The sequence below is a fragment of the Apostichopus japonicus genome, chromosome 20 (genome assembly GCF_037975245.1).
Source record: "Apostichopus japonicus isolate 1M-3 chromosome 20, ASM3797524v1, whole genome shotgun sequence".
Taxonomy (NCBI): Eukaryota; Metazoa; Echinodermata; class Holothuroidea; order Aspidochirotida; family Stichopodidae; genus Apostichopus; species Apostichopus japonicus.
The window spans coordinates 16,307,977-16,321,905 of NC_092580.1; the positions used below are offsets into that span (position 1 = coordinate 16,307,977).

Sequence of the window (13,929 nt, forward strand, 5' to 3'; positions counted from 1 at the left end):
GTGATAGGAATTACAAAAAGTGGTGTTTAACATTCAATGCATTCTTGCGGCTCCAGGTTCACAAAATCTGGATCAGACAAAAGTGTTTTTACAATTTCATATTTTTGTTTGTTGATCCATATTATCCACACCTATTATCATCGTTATCGAACGAACTTACATTCAGTAGGTGTATTTGCTATGATTGTATTGTTAGTAGCTGGTTTAAACATAGACTCAGAAATTGTCTTTCTCTTTCTAGATGAACATTGGAAGTTGAATTAGTAGGACAAAAAGGATGCATACATACATGTGTACACATAAAGAAGGCCTAGTATGTAGAACATGAAAGAAACTGCAGTTTGGACATGTGAATAACTATGCAAAGCCTAAGATATACAGTGCCATGGATACTATATCTTTTTACTCTCATTTTTAGGAAGGTGCTGCAATATTTTTCAGTTTAAGGTGATTCATTTAACTTTCATCGATTCTTGTTAAATATCGTTGACCAGTGTTTTCCCCAGATTTTTAGCATCATAACATTTGGTTCAAAACTTTGTAAACTCAAAAAAATTTCCTTGAGGTTCTCACCTTCCAAACTATCACCAGACGTTGCAGGGAGTATTTACAGTAAATTAGAGCATGGATTATCCAGTAGGAGGAATTGGTTTAAGGGTATGTCGTGAGTATGAACAGCCTATAGGAATTATCATGCCAAGCAAACGGTACAACATTTGAAATTTCCTGTTCAATGGTAGCATTGTTTTCTTGCGTGATGAGTAAGTAGAAATTTGGACAACAAAATTACCAACCAGTATGTCAGTTATAATGCTTAAAATATTAAAAGGCATGTGGTTGACAAATTCTGGATGTTGCCAAAGCTTTTTGATAAGTAGTGTAAATTGTTATATTGCTAGTGACACCTATTAAGTTTGGTATGTTATAGATATGGTAAAGGTACAGGTGTGGTAATTAAAGTAATATATTACAAAAACCAACTAAAGTCGTAAACATGTCTCCTGTAGGACCCTGTCCTGTGCTTTCTATGAGAACAGTAGAAATGATGACAGTACTTTTGAAAATTGTTAACGTATCCTACATTTTATGACCTAGTTGTAAGGTTCTATTTATTGGTGTGAACTTTTCATTTCATTACTTTCATTCCCAAGTTCCTTTGCCATGTGTTCGTTTGGTTTAGACTGTAACAGTTATTGCCATTTCTTTGGTAACTGCTTTCATTGTTCTTCTACAATCTCTGGCATAAGATACGGTATTTTAATTGAAAATTAAAGGAGCACAGCTCAACCCTTTCCATATCTGGCACTTCATGAGTCTTAACTACACCCAAAGGAGCCATTATATCTTTGTGTTTGGCCAGTTTGGGGTTTACTGGTTGTCTGCTGTCAGAAATGATCTAATCTGGCTTCTGTCAGTAATGGACTGGCGGCAATATCTTACTGCTCCAGTTGACACCTGACTTACATTGGGCAGGAACGCTGCAAATGTGGTAAATTATTCAGAAATTGCATGGGATAAGAATATAACCATCATACAAGAAAGTCCTTTGGAGTGATACAGTTAAACTTAATTAAAATTAAAAAAAAAAATATATAATAATATGATGTCGCATGTTCTCTGTTGTCTTTAATGTTAGGAAGGATTTTTTAAAAAGCTGGTGTATAACGTAGGTATGGACAAGATATTAATATTTTTGAGGTGAGTGTGATCGGTTTGTTTTGATGCTATGTGAGAGTGAATTCCTATAATAATGTGGTTTAGGAACTACTGTACTATAGTAGATTAGTCAAATTGCATTTGAAGTATTGAAGTTAGGGTCAACATTTTGATAACTTTCCAATTTATTCTTTGCTGTAAAGTCTTTGGGTGAAAAAAAGTAAAAAAATTAGTAGAAATATTAATTACTTACTCAGTAACCCCCCCCCCCTCCCTTTTGTTTTGTTTTTGTGTGGAACATATACTGTAGAATGAAACATGTTTTAGTTTGATTATTTGTTATTTTATTTAAAAAAAATAATGCCAGTTAAAAAAACTGCTTTCAACATCTGGTTCATATTGAGTACATGTATCAAAACATCTAAGAATTCTCCCTACAGTACTGGTCTGTAGATATCAAAAAAATTATACCTTAAAGTATTAATTTTTACTATATGGCATAGTAATGTAACTTAAATTATGTAGTAAGTTTGTGCAGTAGTATGATTTACTTAATATCTAGTCTTAAGTTACAGTACTGTAAGCTTAGTAGTGAGTACTTAAAAGCACACCTTTTTTTTGGGGGGGGGGGTGGGGACAGAGAAAACTTAAATATTTCATTATTTAAATGATAAATTTGTTCATTGTCTGTTATTTCATGATCATCAATACAGGTTCCACATGGTTTATGTGTGTTCAGTGTTCACACTAAACATATGCACAAGAGTCTTAAAACTAAATTTGTGAGATTTTTTTTTTCTACCTTTCAGGTATTAATGTTGCCTTAGAACCAGTGTTTGGGCATTTGTAAACCTGATACAAAGTATTGGCTCAGATATTAAGAATATAGTAGTCCGGCAAATATGTGCAGTCTAAACAGTCCTTGACTATACTATCAGGCAACTTTGCATAGCTTTAATTATGATTGTAATAATTAGTTATTAGCTAACAAGTTTTACTTCAAATTGCAACCTTTTGCTGTCAAATTATAGACCCAAATATATAAAAGTGTGATGTACAGTAGATTCAAACCAAAAGTAAAGAAGAAAGAATCAAACTTGGTCTAATGTGTTATTGAATATAACATTTTTTAGATTAATTACAGTGTCCCAATTTATAAATGAGTATAAACACAGCAGATCAATGCAGTTAACCTATGAGAGATCTGGTAAAAAAATTCCTTCAGCAGCTACATGATACTTAAACTTCAAATCTATTGAATTATTGACACAGGCTCTTTTCTCTCATTTCCAAGCTGTCCTTGCCACTGCTCTTACGTTCGTCATATTTTACTAATTGTATAGAACCAGTTTCCAATCAGAAGCTGTTGTAAAATCATTATCAAGTATACAAGATAAACCACTCCACTCAATGGCTAAATGGGTTTAGAAAAGTGCTGGTATTTGCCGGCCAGTTTTGTTCAGCTTCACAGTGACTGAAGGCATTGAAAGTTACACAGGCCTAATCAGTGTATTGATATTTAACGAGGCCATTAATTAGACGACATGATGAACTAGATTAGTTTTTGGTTAAGGTACAAGTTTACAAAGGTTACAAGGTTACAATGCTTTATTGAACCGTAAAACATTTTTCAAATGTGTGTAGTATTTGAAAATGTCATCATTCGTTGCCCCAAATTGGCTAGATAAGTAAATAATGGTCATTAATGATCAGATTTCAAAAAGAACTTCCACCCGTAAATCATATTGCCTCTTGTTGAACTGTCCTCTATGTGTAAAATTAATATTGAGGATCATCATACTTTTGAAAACTTTTAGCGTGCTAATGTTGGGGTAAGTACTGATAAAACGCTGACTTGACCAAAATATCACAACTTGAAATTTTTTTTTGTCTTATGCTGGCAGACAATGATACTTGTTAACTATATCTCTTGTATTGGCTACACACAAACCATTCTGTATAGACCTCAATATCATTTAATATTCTTTAAAAAATCCTGAGCATTATCAAATGTCTGGAGTGCCAGAACCTTCAAGGAATCACTTTTGAAAACTTGTTCTAACCTGAAGTTGAACCTTTGAAAAATGTATTAGTAGTACTTATCAAAAAAATTATTACAATGTCCTGAAATAATTGTTGTACCTCTCTGTACTGCACATGTCCATCGTTGAAACAGTCGTACAGTACATAATTACTGAATTATTGTTGAAGTGTTGATCAAATTTGTATTTAAGATAATTAACAATCCCATCAAATATGATAGTGTATATCTTACATGTCTTTCATTTCCCATGAATACAAAAAACAAAACAATATTGTGATAGTTTAGTTGCGTTAAATAATGAGGTTTGAAAATAAACATGCCTGCATACGTAAAAGTTAAAAAAAAATATAAACAGAAAATTTCCAGATAGGTTCTGTACAAACAGTGCAACATTCTGTACTCTTATATTTTGGTAAACCCTGTTCGCTGCAAAGTTTATCCAGCTCTTCGGTTTATTATGCCTGTCAATGTAATGCATCTTGAAATATGCTAGGCCTGTAGACTACTAATACCCCTTTGTTTAGTTTCAACACATAGAAAATCGGTGGTAATTAAAGCTTGCTGACAGTCTTCTAAGTCCTGCCCAGTCTAATATTCATGTATTACCGGCGTCAGTACTAATGTGCTGGACAGATGTCACACACATTGGGTTAATTTCATGATCAGAGTGTTTCATATCAACTGTGTTGATGTCATGCCCAGTTGCTACCCACATAATCCATCTGAGAGTGAGTTAGAAACTTACAAAATGGAAAAAAAAAAAGAATTTATTTTTTGCTTCACATTTTGATCTTTCTGCTGGTTTCGAAAGCACATTACTCATACAGTTAACCATAGGGAGTCCTTTCATCACACACCTCCATCAATGCTTTTAGTAGTTCACTCTCCTTCTTCGTTATCAGTTCTACCACTAAGTATCTCTAGTTTGCTCACACTTTAGTTGCCTCAGGGCTGGGTTCATTAGAGCGTTGATGATTAGACCTCGGCTGAGGTCACAGAAATCTCAACATCTTTTTGTTTGGCAGGGACAATGGAGTGAAAAAGATATATATATATACATGTTATAGATGGGGTTGGGAAGCTTTACTAGGATACATGTTTAATGGTGCAGTGATGATGGAAATACTTCCATAAGATTTGGATAATTTCATACATGCACAGAGAGATAGTAGCTTACAGGGGTTGAAAATGGGTCATTCATTTGTACACCAGGTGTCCCCAATACTTGAGTGATGTAGTAGTGTGAGTATTATATATAGGTTGTATTAAGTCTTACACCAGGGAGCTTGATAATTCCGCCTTGTGTATACTTGGTCTTAATATTACAATTTATATGAAAGTTACATCCTACAGGACATTTGCCTGTTTATTTTTTAGAGGTTACGATATGGACTTCATGTAAGACCTTATTTTCTTGTATTTTGTAAAATTTATATAAAAAAAAGAAGAATTCTGTTAATTTATAGAGATTCAGAGACTTGTAATTTAAACAAATTTTGGGAGTTGAACTCAGTTGGTCTATACTGTATGGGATTTTGTGTGAACTATGTGTTCAGAGTGGAGATCTGATATTGTATTTGCAAGTAAATAACATTATTTATGAACATTCTGTGATTCACGTAAATCATTATGGCACCACCTCCTGACCAGACAAACCAACAAGATCTTACTAGAGTATAAAATACTTTCTATAAAAGTTTATATTATCTTTGATTAAATTTGCCATAAAATGCATAATTTCTACACTGCTGTTCTATCAATGTCTGTGTAGGATCTTTCATGTGTTACCCTGCATTATTAGAAGTTTGCCCAGTATAAACACTACAGTGCATATAGGAATTTATGTTCTGGTATATTATAACTGTATTTGCTATACACACTTGGCAGGTATTTTTGAAGGTTGTGGTGAAGGAAGTTTTGCTCTGTCAAACAAACTAACCTTGGTTTTTATTACTTTTCAAGGGTGCCCCATGTATAAATATTTTTCTTGCAGTTTTACATCACTGAGAGGTTTGATAGCTGTCAATATACTGTCTAGTGTATCATGGGGGCTCTTGCACGATCTCTGCACAAAAGTATGGAGTCTATACTACAAGAACAACTTTAAATGTATATAATTTTCTACTTTTCAGTGCTAATGGGATTGCAATAATTGAAAGATTGTCGCTATACTTCTCTCTTGTAGTCGTTCCTCCTTCTTCACTGCAACTCCTCCCGCCTTACATAAATAAATGTAAGGAAACCACTGTTTGGTATTAGTTCTATATTGGTAAACCACAGCTCCTCTGCTTACATACAGCAGTCAGATTTGCTTCCAGTAGGGGTGTAGCACCATGGGGAACACCCCTCCATGTGGGTCACTTTTTGCTATATGTGTCCTTTTCAATCTTTTATAAGTAATTTAAAGCCCTGCCATTGAATAAATCTTAAATTGACAACTTAACAGAAAACAATTTCATTAAATTAATGGTATGTTAGATTACAGTAGCTGTGTGAATCCATCAATGCTGGTTTGTAACTTTATATGTACCCTATAGTGCATTAAAGCATAACCACAAATTAGATGGTATCATCAATGAGAAATGGCAGTTTAATTAATCAATGTCAATTGACTATATAAATTATAAAAGAGAGGACTTGTTTGGATGGAACCGATCTGTAATTGATTTAAAGGATGCTTGCTTGCAACCACTAAAATGCTAATTTATTCAGTATTGCTTGGTTGGCACATCTTTCTCCATGGTAACATATTGATTAATATTACTGCTTCTAATGACAGACAGACTAAAATTGTCTACTGTATATAATATACCTTTCTTGATTATAATATACAGTACAGGCAGTTTTTTGTAAAGTGGAAAAACAATGTTTTTACAAATTTACTTTCTTCTCAAACCAGTTGAGTTGCTTGCCCTGGTGGGATTTTTTCCCCTATGTACATTTTACATCTTGTACATATCAATGTTTCAAACTATTGTTGTCATACTGTACATTATCAAGCACTATCACACTCAACATGGTCGCATGTTATCTGTTGTCATTCTTATTGTATTTTTGTTTTGTTTTGTTTAGTCTATTCCATGTTAAATTCCCATATATATCAATATAGTTCATTATTTTGACCAAATCTAGTTATTTTTTTGTAATAATGAAGAAATGGTCAATCCTACCATTTGTTGTTTTTGTGTCGTTGGAATATTTCCCAGTTGTTTTTCAGTACACCACTAAATAAAAGCACAGTTGTACTTGTACCTACTGTACAGTACTGTACGGTGTTTTCCAGTCTACATGTGGCTATTATAAATGGCATTGTTCCATACTATTGTACTGGCTCAGTAGACCTTGGATAACAATATACTCCATAGAGTGTGTAGTGTGTACTGTGTACTGAGTATATCTACTCAATATCACTGGTCTAATACCTGGCTTTGGTAAAAGAGATCCTATTTTAACCCACAGCTGTATGTGGAGCCTCGTCATTGTGAGTCAGTGATCAGCACACTTATTGTAGCTGAAAATTGAATTAAATTTTTTCAATTTGTTTGCATGTGGATTGAGCAAATGATGAGCAAGTTGTATATAGCTGCCATGCATAGATGAATGATGAACTGGCTGCATGGTTTTGACATCAAGCTATATGAAACAATTTCTGCATGTCATTGAATGTATATTTGATAATGTTTATATATTTGTAAACAAATTTCATTTTGATCTTGTTATGCCATTAAAATCTCATATCTGTGCAATTTGTGAATTTCAATTGTCTTAGGAGTTTTGGCTTCCTGGCTTGGATTTGATCTGTAAATGCCAAGGGCACACACCCAAAGCACTCTAGAAGCAATTTCTGCATTGCTCTCCAAATAACTGAAGCACTCTTTACAATTTTGTGTATTGAGAGGTTTTCCTTTTCTAATTTTTGAAAAGTTTGTAAATTGTCTCGGAACACTTATAATACTTGAAGCATCTTCACAAGTTTGTGCAATAATGTCTCCTAACACAGATGGAATTCACAAGCATAAAATATATCGCTTAGCAGTAGTGTTGAATAATTGTCACAACTTCAAAAGAACAGTAGTTTATGTACTCTATCTTGTGAAGTCTCACCACTTTGCCAAACTTTAGCATAACAAAATAACAGTAGGCTTAAAGTTTTATTGGTAGTCTGCTTGTTTGGGACCACCAAATTTCAGTTGGGTGACCAAAATCTGCTTTGAAGGTGGTTCAACAGGACACTAGTTCTTTACATACAGTACATTTCAAGTTCAGATTGCGTTGTCACTAAGTATCCCTAAGTAGGTTAAATGTTAAATTGGTATCATTATCCATCCCTTTGGAGATACTGGAGGTATAAAATAGGCCTAGGCATATGAGTCACCAGAAGGGGGAGTTTTACTTGCCCAAACCAAAGGTGGGGTTCCTTTCACCAAACCTTCACATCGCTCCTACTTTGCACATATATTGATCATACTTTGTAAAAGACCTGGTTGTGCTTAGGAACAACCAGAAAAAGTCCTTAATAATTTGCCTTGATTAGCCCTGTGTCATCTTTTTGAACTTTCAACAAAAAAGATTTGCAAGAGTTTTGTATTTAGACCATCTTCCACTTATATAGATCTGTCAGTGAATCCCATGTGAAATGTATGGTTATAGAATCAAACCCAGTTTCCTTAATGGTGTTGTACTATAGTGTCATTAAAATAATGTTGATGGTATCCCTAAGGACTCTCTCTAAATACCAACAATTTATTTTTACTACTCTTGGACCCTGACCTTAAACTGTAATGCACTTGACATTCAACTTCTGCTGTTGAATTGGATTCTACTGACTCTCAGGACATATCATCTCAGGACATAGCTGTCTAAACTTCCACATGTATCCTTCCTGAAGCTAGTACAGTAGCTGGCTGGCTGGCTGGGTATTCCACAGGGAACAAAGCCCATTACTGTAGTTCATGCAGCAAGGCACTACTAATTTGAAGTCTGGAAGGAGATTTCACTATATTGCCAAATTTGATTTCTGTACTCCACTAGAAAAGTATTCCTTTGTTGGTTCATCCGTGCACATGCTATAAATACATGGCAAAGTGGCTTGGTGATTTATGAGACAGGGAGAGGCTGCGGGTGGTACTGTAAGTCTGTGGCAAAGTGGAGGGGAAGTCTGTATATGGAGGGGTGGTAATGCTGGTTGGTTAGATTTTGACAGCTACACCTTGCATTTAATCTGGATACTATCACCAATGGTTTGCAGACAAGTGAAAGTTTATGGACACCAAGAGATACAGTATAAAGTTGTTTGTCAGAGCCAAGAGAACTGAGGGGGGGGGGGGGGGACATGCAAGGGAAGAATGACTTAAAGTTGCTTATGTACATTAAGAGAAGGTAAATGCCTAACAGGCTTTTCATGGAAAAAGGTTATCTGATGAGGGGTTTTTACAGTATAAAAGTAAATTTATACAGAAGCAGACATGTGATAAAATGATAGTAGTAAAGTTTTTATTTTCAGGATATGGTGTGTGAGATTTTTCAGCTTATGAAAGCAGAACTTTGAATTTTGTAATGCATGTGTTAATCGTGGAAAGATATCTATCTACCATGTAACTTTCACAATTTAATACTCTAACATTTTGTAAATGCCATCTGATAATCGAAAAACTGCCATATCGTCTTTCTTATCGATGACCATATTTAGAGAATTAGGACGTGGTACAAATTTAGCAATTTGCTAATTAATTTGATCAAATTTGAAATGGACACTTAATGATGTGAAGCATTGAAGTATCTCAAATGTTGGAAGACATGTAGACTAATTAATTAACATACTCAACTCAGATTGTGCGACCTATATGTAGTAGCCTGTCACACTCTCCTTTAGGAAATAAAGTATTTTCATTATAGCGTTTGTTTGATAAACTTGCCAAACAGTATGGTTTTTGAGGCTGTTGTTAACAGAACAAGATGGTCCATATATACTGTAATCACATACTTACTGTATGTTCTGGAGAGATGAACTGCTGTGCAGAAATGACAATTGACCCAGTTTTACTCTCTCTTTGCATGGAGCTCCAGATCATGAGATCTAATCATTGTCAAGTGATTAGAATTGAGATGATCATGCACGCTGGGAACCATATGTCTGAAAGCTCTACCATAAATTAATTGCTAAAGCTTGAAAGTGTTCCTGCTGTGCATAGACATCTCCGTCACACTCATCCAAGCAAAGAAGAGAAAGAAAGGGAACTTTTTTTCAAAACCATAAAAGGTCATGTATATATTTAAGTTTGTAACAGTATGGTATTATTGTTTCCAATATTTAGATGAATACTTGTATGTGTACAGTACAGTGTATGGGTACTTTTCTTGAGTAAATGTGTAAGAACTGTATGTGGATTTAAGTTTCGCTGTCCTTTGTCTAGAGATAGTCGTACATTTTCTGAATGACAGAAATGCAAAAGGTACAGTATATATACAGTCATAGTTTTTACCAAACTGTTGAGAACACTGCATCTCAATAGGATATGCAGATTCCCCTTCAGACAACTTCATGCAAACTATCGGAAATTGGATCTTATCCAGAGATTGAGTTGATAAAATGGAGAAACATCATAGCAAATTGCATTTTTGATACATTGCCGAAGGCAGAAGGAATGTATGTAATGGTGAATTTGTATGTATGTATGTGTGTGTGTTTACAAGTGTATGTGACTCTTACTCGTAAACGCTCTAACTTAAGAAGAATCACAGGAGTACATTTCCTATTTGGTATGTACAGTAGGTTCCCTTTATAGGTAGAACTGGTTTGGGATTAATATTGGTATTGGTCAAAAGTCAGTTGAGGTCAGCACGGGTCAAAGTTTGAAAACATTGTTTGTGAACACAATATCTCAAGAAGTAGAAGTTGCAGGAAGTTCAAACTTGTTGTGTAGCTTGCCGTTGGTAGAGGGTATGTAGTGTTTGTCATGAATATAAAACATTTGAGGTCAACAGAGGGGAAATAGTGTGCAAATCTTGTATGCACCATATCCTACTTGGTCGCCTATAGATGCAGTTCTTATAATTGGCATTTGGATTTCCTTTAATTAGTTCAGCGAACCTTAATTGATTGTAGTGTTGGTCAAAGGTCACTTTGGGTCAGCAGTGGGCAAACTGTGAATATATTAAAAGTGCTATATCTCCAGATCCAGAGCATGTAAGGTGCTCATATATGATAGCCTTGTGTGTTGTATAGTTTGTACACAATTTGATGTAGGTCAGAGTTCATTTAGGGTCACCATGCATCAAAACTTGAACACTATGTAAATATGATATATCCAGTTAGTTAGGAAACTGCAGTAGCTGGTATGTTTGGCTTCTCTATATAATGAGTACAAGAACCCTATTCTTTTTGATGGAGGGTACAGGTCATTTGGGTTCGGCAGAGGTTACACACTGGAAATTTTATACATGGCATCATGAGATGGACAGTTTCATCGGATGTCATATCGGCATATGACTTTCCTATAATGAGTACAACAGCCCAGTAATTTGTCGTGAAGGTCATTTGAGGTCAGCAAGGGGGAAAGTGTAAAAACCTTAAAGGCCCTGACATAGCTGGATAATTTTGATTTCAAGTTGAGACTTCTAATTTGCTTCAAGTCAATGGTTGTTTTAAGGCTAGCAGATTTCAATCGCTGGAAACCTTACTTCCTAGTCAGGGATGTGATCAGTAATAAGCTACTAGTTTCAGCGTGACATATTGTGCAAGGCCATGGTGTACAGAAGAGTATATAATAGGTCATACATTAAATGATATTGTTACAAGTTATGATTTATATTTTTAAGAGCCTAAGTAGTAATTCCTGAAGGTTTACACCATGTCAGGCGTAATATTTCATTGCTCTCATTGTCTTGGTGTATACATCCATGTTCTCACCATACTTAATTGGTACAGGTTTAAGATGCATAAATGTATCTAGCCAGACAATACTGCACAATATTTTAAAACTGAGCACTCTGAATTATGATATTAAAGACCTCTGGGATTTATTTTGACACAGTACGGTGACCCGTATCCCATTACAGTTGCCCTTTATTACCACTTGCTATTTCAACAAGTATATTTAGTAACAGATGTTGTCCAAATGTTTGCCCAAACATGATGCTGTTTGAAGGTTTATTTGAAGTCAACAGATGTCAACGTCTGGAAACCAATTTAATGAATTAATTCTAACTTATCATCACAGGGTAATGTGGAATTACTTGAGGTTAATGCTGTCGTCTAGTTCACACAATTGAGATTGAGTGTTTTCATCTGATTGGAACAGGTTTCTATTGCCCATTATATACACTTTATTGCTTGGGTGGATGTGTAGTTTTCAACTCCAATGTTAATAATTAATATAAAATCCTTTCCTTTTACTGTCAGGAGGGTTGGGACAAGACTTCAATACTGAACACTGCATAATCTGATGAAAACTGGCTTGTTCTGACATTTTTATCAGCTCTGCAAACACGGTGCTGTGCAGTTTAGACAGTCGTGACAAAAACAGACCTTTCTGTGCACATTTTCTGGACAGTAATATCTGTATATGTTAAATGTGTTATGCTCTACTGCAATGGAGTAGTTAAATACAATTTAAGGACTTGGTGCTTATCAAGAAAACCTATTTCAAAATAAAAATAACTGGTACAGTAAGTCAATACTCCATATAAGGTTTAATTAGATTGTTTTGTGTTGTACACAGTAGATCTAACCAAATTAAGTGAACAGTCCAGATTTTGCGTGACAATTTATTTATAAGAAGTATCGCACGCACGCAGTTGTCGAATATGATACAGTTAGGAATTCCCAATACTACATGACACTGGATGTGATGGTGACAGATACTGAGTATGTTCACTAACTTACTTAATTATGCTCACTATGGTTAATTCACTAGTTGAAATCATTCAAACCATACTTTTCAGAATTTGGGAATCCCATCCACCTAGGCGCAGATTAAAATATGAACATTTACCCAGCTATGGGTCAATGTAGATTTAACAGTAGGTTTAAGCAAATTAAGTTAACAGTCCAGATTTTGTGTGACGAGTTATTTATAAGAATTAGCGCACGCAGTTGTCGAATATGATACAGTTCTGAGTTAAAAATACCCAATACTACATGACACTGAATGTAACGGTGACAAATGCTGAGTTTTTCACTAATACTTAATTGTGTCCACTACGGTTAATTCACTTGTTGATACCACTCAGAACATGCTTTTCAAGTCAGGGAATCCAATCCATCTAGGAGCAGAAGAAAATATGAACATTTACCCAACAAAGGGTTAATGTAGATTTAACAGTAGGTTTAACCAAATTAAGTTAACAGTCCAGATTTTGTGTGACAAGTTTTTTATAAGAATTAGGGCACGCAGTTGTCGAATATGATACTGTTCGAAAGACCCAATACTACATGACACTGAGTCTAATAGTGATAGATGGTATATATTTTCACTAAAACTTAATTGTTCCCACTATAGTTAATTCACTAGTTGATACCATTCAGACCATGCTTTTCAGAAGTCAGGTTATCCCAACCATCTAGGGGCAGATCTAAATATGAACATTTACCCAGCAATGGGTCCATGGGGTATAGTGGTAAATGTTCCAAGTAGTGCTTAACTAACTTATGTTGATGGAAAAGTGCATAATTTAAATGGATCGATACAGGTTGTTGTTCAAAAACATTCAAGCTGCGTGTAATGGGGCTCTCCGGACAGCCATCCCTAAATTAACATAGATGCTGTCATAGTGATCCTTTCTAGTTCTGTGGTTGTTGAATATAAGGATACCATGAACTGATCCCTACAGTAGTTGTATACACTTTCGTTCATAATTCTTTTGAAATATATTTCAAAGTTTTAAGTCAAACTAATGTATTTTAACACCTCAACTTGTGTTTTCCAAAGCAGTGTATTTTTCGATCGGCCAAACTTCACAAGTAGAACCTTCAACTAGTCACTCAATCACACAACGCATCTGTGTACAAGTTTACATGCTGTGTTCACATGTTCGGGAGCGCTTTCATGTGATCATGTTACTTTGATGCAGAGATCTGTAAACAGTATCAAATGCAATGCTACTGATATATTACAACACCCTAGATGTAGAGATGCTGGAGAACCTCATATTAATCTAGTGTTTAATAAATAACAGAATATGCAGCAGTACAAATACATACTAAACTTGTGTATATTGGGTAGCATAAA

At 34.9% G+C, this 13,929-nt stretch overlaps 1 protein-coding gene across 3 annotated transcripts in view; it reads left to right on the top strand.

Annotated features, from left to right (window-relative positions):
• LOC139961999 (contactin-4-like) overlaps positions 1 to 13,929 on the top strand; it is a 60,349-nt gene that overhangs the window by 1,058 nt on the left and 45,362 nt on the right. The window lies entirely within an intron of this gene.